This window comes from Elephantulus edwardii, unplaced genomic scaffold, assembly GCF_000299155.1.
Source record: "Elephantulus edwardii isolate Elephantulus edwardi_28Jun2011 unplaced genomic scaffold, EleEdw1.0 scaffold00009, whole genome shotgun sequence".
In the NCBI taxonomy this organism is placed as follows: domain Eukaryota; kingdom Metazoa; phylum Chordata; class Mammalia; order Macroscelidea; family Macroscelididae; genus Elephantulus; species Elephantulus edwardii.
Window position 1 is genome coordinate 5460013 of NW_006399759.1, and position 10471 is coordinate 5470483.

At 41.7% G+C, this 10471-nt stretch overlaps 1 pseudogene; it reads left to right on the top strand.

Moving 5' to 3' along the window:
* The first annotated feature begins 1675 nt into the window (after positions 1-1675).
* Positions 1676-10471, top strand: part of LOC102857578 — a 55854-nt pseudogene continuing 47058 nt past the window's right edge.

A 10471-nucleotide genomic window follows, 5' to 3' on the forward strand; every position in this document is an offset into this window, starting at 1 on the left:
GAAGAGTCTTGAACATACCATCGACCACCAAGAAAGCAAATCAGTCTGTCTTGGAGAGGGTGAAACCAAGTTTCTCTTGGAGACTAGGATTTTGAAGCTTCATCTCATATGCTTTGGGCATGTGGCCAGGAGGGACTGATCCTTAGAGAATTGATTATGCTCGAAAGGGTGGAGGGACAGAGCAGGAGAGAAAGACCCTGAATGAGATGGATTAATACAGTAACTACAGCAATGCGGATAGGTGTGTTGGAGTCAGTGAGATTGGCTCAGGACAGGGCAGGCTTCAGAGATGTTGTACATAAAGTCACTATGAATTACAGGCAACTCAACGGCATATAACAACTGGAAAACAACAATTTGTGCAACCATGTCAGGTCTATTCATATGGACATTAGAGATGTAAAAAACATCAGCATTATTTGTAGGCAATCAGGGGGAGCCTATGGGGGAAATAATTTACCCTAGTAGGGTGGGAAGTTTTATGTGGTTTCTCATAAATGAGAGAAATATAATGGACATTGATGGAGTTCAGACAAAGATTTTAAGGCAGCACCATAGGAGCTTGAGTGGGCAGATGAACTCTTCCTCTGGTCCCTAATACTAAGAAGGCTCAAACAAGTCTGTTCTATTCACCCTAGCCATAAGGTATTTAATGATGGGGAACCCCACCTAGGACTTGATGGAGAAGCTCCTGTAGTTGATGAAGATATGGATTGATGTGGCCAGTCTTCTGATCCACCCTCAGTCAGGGACCTGAGTCCATATGCAGATGTGTGGCTGTAATGTCCTGCAGGTGAGGAAGAGACCTTGTTATGGCTTCTGGACACAAGAGCCCAATGTATTATAATCTTCAAACCTGTTGATAAAATCTTGAAGGGACCTTAAGTTATATGAGAGGAAAACTTTGTTGTTGTTAGGTGCCATAGAGTCTAGTAGGACTCAAAGAGATCACATCTATGAACAGATCTGAATGCTGTCTTATCCTGTGCCATCCTCATCATCTCTTAAATGTCTGAGCCCTTTGCTACAGTCACTGTGAGAATCTTCCTCCCTTCCATCTACCTTTCACTTTCCCAAGCATAACATCTCTCTCCAAAAAATAGCTTCTCTGAGCCATATATTCAAAGTATATGAGAGGAAGCTTTGTCAACTTTGCCTACAAGGAGCACTCTGTTTGTGTTTTCTCCGATATATATGTTTGTTCTTTTGGAAGTCCATGTGATAGACTGAAAACTATAGATAACATAGTAAAAATATGATACAGTAAAAAACCAACCAACCAACCCACTGGTGTGATACAAATAAAGTCTAGAATTTACAGTGATAATCTCTTAGTTTTAAGAGATGTTCCAAAGTGACAAATAGTCAACATCAGATGAGACCATATGAAAGACATATAGAAACCCCCAGTACTCTCTTTGTCACTTCCCTGTAAATGTTAATCCATTTCATTGATTGGGCCCTGTCAGTTTTACCTTAAAATGCCCATTGTGATGTCCTTCATATGCCAGGCTTAAAAGGAGACAACACACCAGCTGAGCAGCACATTGGGTCCAGTAATGGCTCTGTTAAGCTGGCTGGCTACCCAATTGCCATCATATTGCAACTTACCAGGATTTTTTAGTTTTATTATTATTATATTCGGGATTTCTGTGGTGGTGTCTGGGAAACGGAGATGGAAGTCAGCAGCAACCAAAGCAAATTCCAAGGTATGTAATACATCCTTTTCTTGATATTTGCTATTCTATACTACTAAATTCATATATATTCTTATATTGTGGACTGTGGGAGAAATTTGGCTGAATTATGAGGGAAAGGTGAATTGAGTCAGTGTGCTTGATGTCTTCTTAGAAAACAAATGTTACCAAGTGAACTCTGATGTAAGGCACCCTCATGTGTGTCAGCGAGGAACTGTGCTCCAGAGGATGGTTGATGGCTCCTTGTCTCGGAAGCCCATCACCCATCCTTTTTTCTGAGGTAGCTCTGGGAGGACATGAGCGCCCACCCTTTCAGTCAGTAGCCTAATGGGTTCAACACGTACACCACCTAGAAACTCCTGATGGGAAGAATCAGAGAGTAAGTAAAAGAATAAGAGTCGTGAAGTGGACAGGGAAAGAGGACACGGCTGCCACAACTCACATCTCCCACATGTTCCTAGGTACCTCTCCTCTTAGGTATGGAAAAGAGGAGGCGCAAACTGGGGTGAAGATGGATTTTTGTAGGTGAGGCAGACAGAAATAGAAGGGACTGGCATTTTCTTTGCTCCTCTTCCATGATTTGACCTCAGATGCAAAGAGGGAATTCTGAACATTATCATCCTATCCCTAGGAGCTCTAGGGTCTGTAGGGAACCCAGGTGCTCACCCAAATGTGCTCCATTTCTGATGGTTTGCATTCACCTTCACATTTCAAGTCCTCAAATGTGACTGTTGTTGTGAGTGTTGAGTCAGAAGTGGCCCATACCTGGCCCTCCAGAGGGTTTTCAGAGGCAGTAAATTGCACAGGGAGGAGGCTGCCCATCCTTCTCCCTCTGAGCAGCTGGTGAAGTCAGACCAAATGCCTTTGGGATTGCAGCATAGATTCTTACCACTAGGCCTCCAGAGGTCTAGTGTCTATTAGTTTGGACTGTGCAGATAGAAAAGATTTAAATTATTGTAGACATTTTCTTGGACAATGCCAGTCTCGATTCTAGATCTTGAAGATAGAAACTTCTGTACATTTAGCCACATAGTCCTTTTGATTTTTCCCCCTGAGAAATGTCTCTCAAATACCACCCTGCTCCAGCATAATGTCATAACTAGAACTACATATTCTGGACAATGTAGACTCCTAACTGGACACCAACGAGCCCTGGTGGTTTAGGGATTAAGCACCCAGTTCCTCATCAAGAGATCGGAGTTTCGAACTCACCACCTACTCTGTTGTTGTTGTTGATTGCTGTCAAGTCAAGCACAACTCTATGAACAAAAGACCCGGTGCCTTTATATAACTATCGTCATTTATCGAAGTTCATAGAGTTTGCAGAGGCATGCTGCTTAGGAAATGGATGCCACTCTTGCTTCCAATCCTGTCTTAAACTGGGAGCTCCACCAAGCGCTGTCCACCCTGGGTAATCTTTATGGCATTTGACATCACAATGGCACAGAGTTCAGGACCACAGCAAACCCAGGTTACCTCAGCACAGCAAATTGACAGAAGAGAGCTATACCATTTAGCAGAATGTTCCTCAAAAATAGAATAACAACCAACTTTTAAATACAAAGTCCCTCCTTGAGGTCTTGTTGAGTCTACACAAGAGGTTTAATGAAAAAAAAAAAAAAACAAAAAAAAAACACACACGCAAAAACCAACCAGTATAGTTTATTGTTATGTGCCGTTGAGTTGCCTGTGATGTATAGCGACCCTATGTACAGCAGCTCTGAACCCTTCCTTGTCGTGAGACAGTCTTACTAATTCCAAAACACCTCTAGGAGAGGAAAATAAGGCAATCTGCTTCTGGAAGGATTACACTCAGCTCCTCATCAGGAGGTCGGAATTTCGAACTCACCACCTGCTGTAGGGAAGGAAAACAAGGCAATCTGCTTCTGTTTGCCATGTGTATGGTCGCTGGTTCCCACTTCCGCAATGAGCAGGATTTGAACTTGCACGAGGAGACCACATTGGATTTCAAGTTCAACACCTTAGCCACTCAACCACCACTGCCACATGGCAATCAGCTTCTGTAAGGATTATGGCCGTGTACACACTTTGGGGACAATTCTGCTCTGTCTCTCAGGGTCCCTGTAACTCAGAATCAACAATAATTACTTGGTCTCCACCAAATTTTTTTCCAGCTTAAGAACATATATACTTGCCTGTATAAAACAACACCAGGTTTTCCCATACTCTGGGCATGTTATTAGGAGGGACTGTTTCTTGGAAAGGGAAATAATGTTTAGAAAGATGGTGGGTCAGCGAAAGACAGGAAGATCCCCAATGAGTTGGATTAACACAGTGACTGCAACAATGGGCTCCAGTGTGTTGGAGATGATGTGCACGGCACAGCACAGGACAGGGCTCAAATCTGCTGTTCACAGGGTCACAAAGAGTCATACTCAACTGAATCTGACAAGAATACTGCCTGACAAAACATTTGCTGAACCCCCAAATCACATCTGTGCTCTAAGAGCAGCAGAAAGAAGGATGACATTCCGTCCAGCTCAGGGACCCCCCCCCCAGGATCATCTGCAGCTTCACCTGGGTTCCCAGGCTCAACAAGTTCCCCCCTCTCCGTCCCTAGAACACTAACCATCAGTGCTCTCCTTGTGACACAATTCAGCGTAATCTCTCCAGGGATTTAAAGTAGGTTTTTGACAGTTTTTTAAATTACACATAACAGTGGATTAGAAGAACCAGTGTTAAGCTGTTCCTGTGGCCTGAATGCTTTGTGGTAAACGTAGAAAATTTCATGGGAAGAGATTGCCCATCTTTCTACCACAGAGCAGCTCGTAGATTTGAACCACACACAAAGAAATGTAGATAGATGTACATTTTTCCCCTAAGAAATATCTATCAATAAAAAGAAATCCTGGTGTAAATTTCTCAGTAGGTCAGTCTGCCACATGAAATAATGAACCTATTTTCTCACATTTTTTTCTGAGAGTTAAATGGTTTTTATCAACAAACACATTTTTGTCATCCTTGAGTGTTGTTTGCCATGGAGCTGCTTAAAAGTTTAAGTACTTGAGGAACATCTTAAGGACTGTTGTTGTGAACGCTTGAGTTGGAACTGAGCCATAGCTGAACCTCCAGCGGGTATTCAGGGCCCATCTTTCTCTCACAGAGTAGCCGGTGGATTGGGGCCTTGCCATCGGCAGCACGATTCCTTACATCTAAGCCAACACCACTCCCTCCCCAGGAATTGGTTTGGCCTATCCCCTTTGTTGTTGTTGAGAATGTATTTTAAAAACCAAACTCCTCCATCAACAAACGAATGGATAGAGAAGCTGTGGTATATTCACACAATGGAATACTACGCTGAATTGAAAAATGAGGAACTCATGCAATATTATTCAAAATGGGTGACCCTGGAAGCCATTATGCTGAGTGAGGTATCTCAGTCATAAAAGGACAAATACTGCATGGTGCCACTGTTGTAAAACAGGACTGACCTCGGGGTGGGAGGGAGACTGAGAAAAATGGATTCAATAATGTATACTGCATTGAAACAGATGAGGGAGAAAACTGTTTAAAAGGACTATGTGATTAGGTATTTTTGTCATGATGGGAGTCCAGAGCGAAGGCTGCATAGTGGAATGGACCTGGGGGAGGGTTTGTAAAACAATGAAAGAATTTTTCTTTTACTTTCCCAAGAGGGTAGTGTACTCGGGGGGAGGGTTGGGAGAGGAGAAAAGTGTAACAATGAATGAATGGAAATCCAAAGTCTCTGTAAATTTTCATCGACATGAATAATAAATTGAAAACAAAACAAAACAAAAACAAAAAATAAAAACCAACCCAAACTCCAGCTCATCACATGGAGCCAGAACTGGCTCAGAGGCGACCCTGCAGCAGGTTCCTGAGGCTGTGCACGGGAGGACCTGAGCTCACACGCCTCACAGTCAGCAGCCTGCGAGTCGAGCTACCACACGCCTAGGACTCCCAAAGAAACTCACAGTCCCCTAAATTTCCTAGTAAATCCTTGGAGTTGCTGTTGAGAGAAAGATGAAGCCATTTCCTCACACTGGGGGGATGCCAGTCACAATCAATTTGATGACAATGTGTCAGATTTGGGGAGTGGTTGCTGAGTTGATCCCCTAACAGATCACAATGCTCAGGATTTCTCTGCCTGGAATCTTGTGTAACACAGAGTACACAGTATCTATTCCTTTGAGTCTAGTTTCTTTTGCAAAGCATAATGGATTTTGGCAATTGTATGTATTTGTGACAACACATGCTCATAAGGCAAGTTGTTGAACAGGATTTCCTCCACACTGGCCAGTGCCTTTTCACCCAATGTTGTCTTGAGCACATTTTCTTGACTGCAATGAACTTCTTTTCCAATTAATTCTTTTCCCCCAGGCTAAAAAATCTTTAGCCATAAAGGTATTCTTTTACATTTCTTCTAGAAGCCTAGTCCCTTTCCTTTCATCATATTTCAATCTCTATCTACTCTTACTTTTTTGGTAAAAGTCATGAATGGCCATCTGGTCAATTCCTACTCCTTGTGCAGGATGGAGTGGATGGAACTCCCCGATAGTCTCCATTGCTGCTGTCTGCAAGGAAACAACCCCATCTTTCTCCAGATTGTCCCCCCATCATTGTTGTGGAGTCAGAAACGACTCACAGGGTTGTCATTGGTGACAGAAGTATTCAGATTCATAGAGGCGAGCTCACATCTGCTCATGACAGTTCTATGAGATCACTAGGATATTTACCTAGGCATTTCAGGCTGTGCTCTCTGGATAAGCAAAATCAGTGAAGCTTTAGTGTATCTATGCATCTCTGAGTATCACTATATCTCTATATGTTTATAAATTGTATGACGCTGAGTCAGAACGGACTCATAATTAACCATCTAGCACATTTTCAGGGGCTTTAAATCACATGACAAGACAGAGAACCATAGATTTATTTCAAGGAAATAGGTCATGTACTTACAGAGGCTGGCCAGGCTCAGGACTGTAAGTCAGACTTCAAAAGAGAAACATCTGGGGATGCTAATGAGTCCATACCTCATGTCTGACAAGTCAAAAGTTGGTTGTGGTTGCAGTTTTGGAGATTGAGAAGTTCAAAGTCTGCAATAAGTCCAGCAGGCCACTAGTTTAACATAATTCACCTGGTCTTCGTTAGTATTCAATGCTTCAAACCTACTCTTGAGATGGTTTTTAAATCAGGTAGGATAGATTCAAAGTCATATTTTGGTTCTTGTGGACTTGTTTTCATTTTCTTCGGCTTCAATTTGAACTTGCATGTGAGTAATTGATGGGCTGTTCCACAATCATCACATGGTCTGGTTTTGACTGCTGATAATGAGATTCTCCAACAATTCTTTCTGATTTCTATGCAGTCCATCAGATAAGGTCCGTGTATATATTAATTATTTTTACAATGAATAAACCACTGACTGTAGAAGATTTAATATTTTAAGAACTACCTTCCCTCTGTAACTTGATTTGTGCCACTGTTAGAACCTCTACTTGGAATATTATTGCTTTTAATATCCGGAGGCTATAATGTTGTTGTTGTTATGTGCCGTTGAGTCACCTGTGACTCATAGCGACCCTATGTACAGCTCTGAAGCCTGTCATGTCCTTACCCAATCTCACTGATTCTGACACACCAACCCCATTGCCCCAGTTACTGTACCAACCCATCTCATCTGGGGTCACCCTCTCTTGCTCTGTCCCTCCACCCTTTTGAGCATGGTGTCCCAAAGTATGTGAGATGGAGTTTCAAAATCTCAGCCTCCAAAGAGAAACTTGATTTCACTCTCTCCAAGGCATATTTATTTTCTTGGTGGTCCATGGTATATGTTCAAGACTCTTCTGCAACACCACAGCTCTCTGATGCATAGCAAGTAATGCGAAGGCTAGGATTAGGTGTACCTTAGTCTCTAGACTGATATCATTGCTTCTTAGTACTCTGTAGAGGTCTCTGTCTGCAGATTTTCCAAGTGTGATTCATCTTTTGATTTCCTGACTGCTGGTGCCAGAGTGTTGATTGTGGGGCCAAGCAATCTGAAATTATTGGAGAAGTGTATGAAATACCCCATGGATTGACAAAAGAAAAACTTCTCTGCCCTCCTCCTCATGCAGGTCACTATCTTAAGGTTGATATTATGCAGTGGGTTTGTCTGGCCTGACTATGTCCTGTCTATAAGTCACTTTAGGATTATGACCTGAACCCTCAGGAAAGGATTAATATTATATGGAGTTCTCATATTTAATATATGTAAGGTTTCTGGGGAAATAAGTAATCTCTTAGGAACCAATGACAAAGTTCAAATGATTTGAGTAAAGTTAAATTCATTATACCACACCTGCTAGCGTTTACTATAATTATAGATGTAAACGATATAACTATTTGTTTTCATAGGATAAGATAGATGTGCTGTCCATAAGGTGTCTAACCAAGAATACAACCTGATATTACTTCCTTTTGTGTGTCTCTAGATCTCACAGCACCGTACGCTGAAAACATCCCAGAAACTCACAGGTGAGCAGGATCCAGTCTTTTATACTTTAATTCCCCCAGAGGCGGCTGTACACCTGCTTTACACAGCAGGTAGAAGGAGGTCCAAGAAGAGGATTTCCATTAAATCATGCTTATTCTTTTTTAGCATTTATTATTCCAAAGAGATGGAAACCATTCCATAATTAAGGATGCCATGCATCCTTTATTTCCTTTTTCACAAAGCCCAAAACCTAGGGAAGAAACAGAAACCACAACATAAGTGGAGACTCTTCAGGAATTTGGGGAGGAAAGTTTCCGAGCCTTTTGCTCTCTTGCCCCATCAAATACACTAAATAGACTTCCCCCTATTCAGGAAAGGAGGAAAAGAGTTCCGTTACAAACTTTTCCTGCCAAATCCAACCCCCTATTATCATGATTATATTTTTCAATCCATGATATGATGAAGGCAACATAATACAACTTATTTTTTAAATGCTGTTTAATACAATGTCTGGTCAACCTGTTAAAGGTCTATCTGGTGTCTATGATGAAAAACAAACCACACTAAATCTCAACAACATGATTGACACAATGCCTGTAGCAATGGGCTTGAGCATATGCGAGGTCACAAGGATGGCACAGGAGGGCAAGATTCAGAAACATTCTTCATGTCACTGTGAGTCACAGGACTACCTAAAGAACAATACAAATTAAACCTTAAACATAAAATAATAATTTTAAAATAAACCACTTGAGTTGTGGGCTAAGTGTGAGGCATATCATGTTTAATGGACAAAGCAAACTAAGTGGATTAAGGTTGAACCGTGACATTTTTTTTGGACATGACTTCACGTCTGTCTTCTTATTTGCAAAGTAAAGGGAGTTGGATTAGGTGATGTCAATAATTCACAATGCTAATAGAAGGAGAATTGATGCCTTTGAGCTTTGGTGCTGGAGAAGAGTATTGAATATATATACCATGAACTGCTAGAAGAACAAAGAAGTTCGTCCTGGAGACAGTGAAGCCAGACTGCTCTTGGAGGCAAGGATTCTGAAGCTTCCTCTCACATAATTTGGACATCTTGCAAGGGGGCACCAGTCCTTGGAGTGGGACGTCATGCTTGGGAGAGTGGAAAGACAGCACAGGACAGGAAGAACCACAATGAGATGGACTGATTCCATCACTGGGGGGTAATGGGGATGGGGGTGTTGGAGACAATAAGATCAGCAAGGCAGAGAGCAGGGTTTAGGGCTGCTGTAGATAGGGCTGCTATGAGTCACAATCGACTCGATGGCACATAACAACAACAACAATAGATTTTTTTACTTCTAGATCTGTACTGCAAAGAAAGACTCAGGAGGGGCTCAATGGATGCAGATCTGATAGAGTGAGTAAATTCTCTTTAATCTGTCAGTTATTTCTGCCCTTTAGTCTTCTGTGCTGAAAAATTCTGTGAAGATTTAGGGTAAGATACCTGAGACTGTTTTATCTCCCAAAGATAGCTGACTCCTTACTAAATTTCTCTTCCTACTGGTTTGCTTCCTATTATTTTATCATCACTTCTATTTTGTTGATACACTTTGTGATATGCAGATTTACAAGACTCCCTCCGGTCTGGGTCCAGGAATATATACTATGGTCAATGGAGAGAAGTATTGAACACATCTTGAATCACCTGGACAGAGCAAGGTCGGTGGAGAGTTGCTTTTATACAGGTTGTAGAATCAAAGAAAGTTTAAAGATTTCTTCTCTACAGAAGAATTGGAAGTTGTACAGCTACCAATTCTGAACATTTTGATCAAAGGTTCTATGGAGGAATTCTAGGCAAACAGGGGAGCAATGCAGAACAGAATTTTAAATTGCCATGGAATTCATCCTCAATGAACACTTAAAACTATTTGCTCTGAGATAGATCATCATTAGACATTAAATGTTAAGTGTTTTTAAAATGCAACACTTGTTGAGATTAACTAGTAAAGAATGTCTCCTTTGTGCATTACCATCTTTTAAAAACTATCTGTGAACTCTGGTGACTAGTGTAAGGCGGGGCTTGGTGCTGACCCAAAGGCAGTACTTCACAAGAACTTCACATAGGCACATTCCTTCCATGAGATTTACAGCCTCTGAAAACCCACTGGAAGATCAGCTGGTTGTGACTCCTCAGTAATGAGATAGGGGTTCAAATTGACAATAGCAGCTAAAAGAATTTGAGAGGAGTGAGTGTATGTTCCTGAGAGAGGAACAACACAGAGAAAAAGATATTTATAGGAAGTTGGAACAGCTCACAGCTGACCCTCCACTGGGTTTCCAAAGCTGC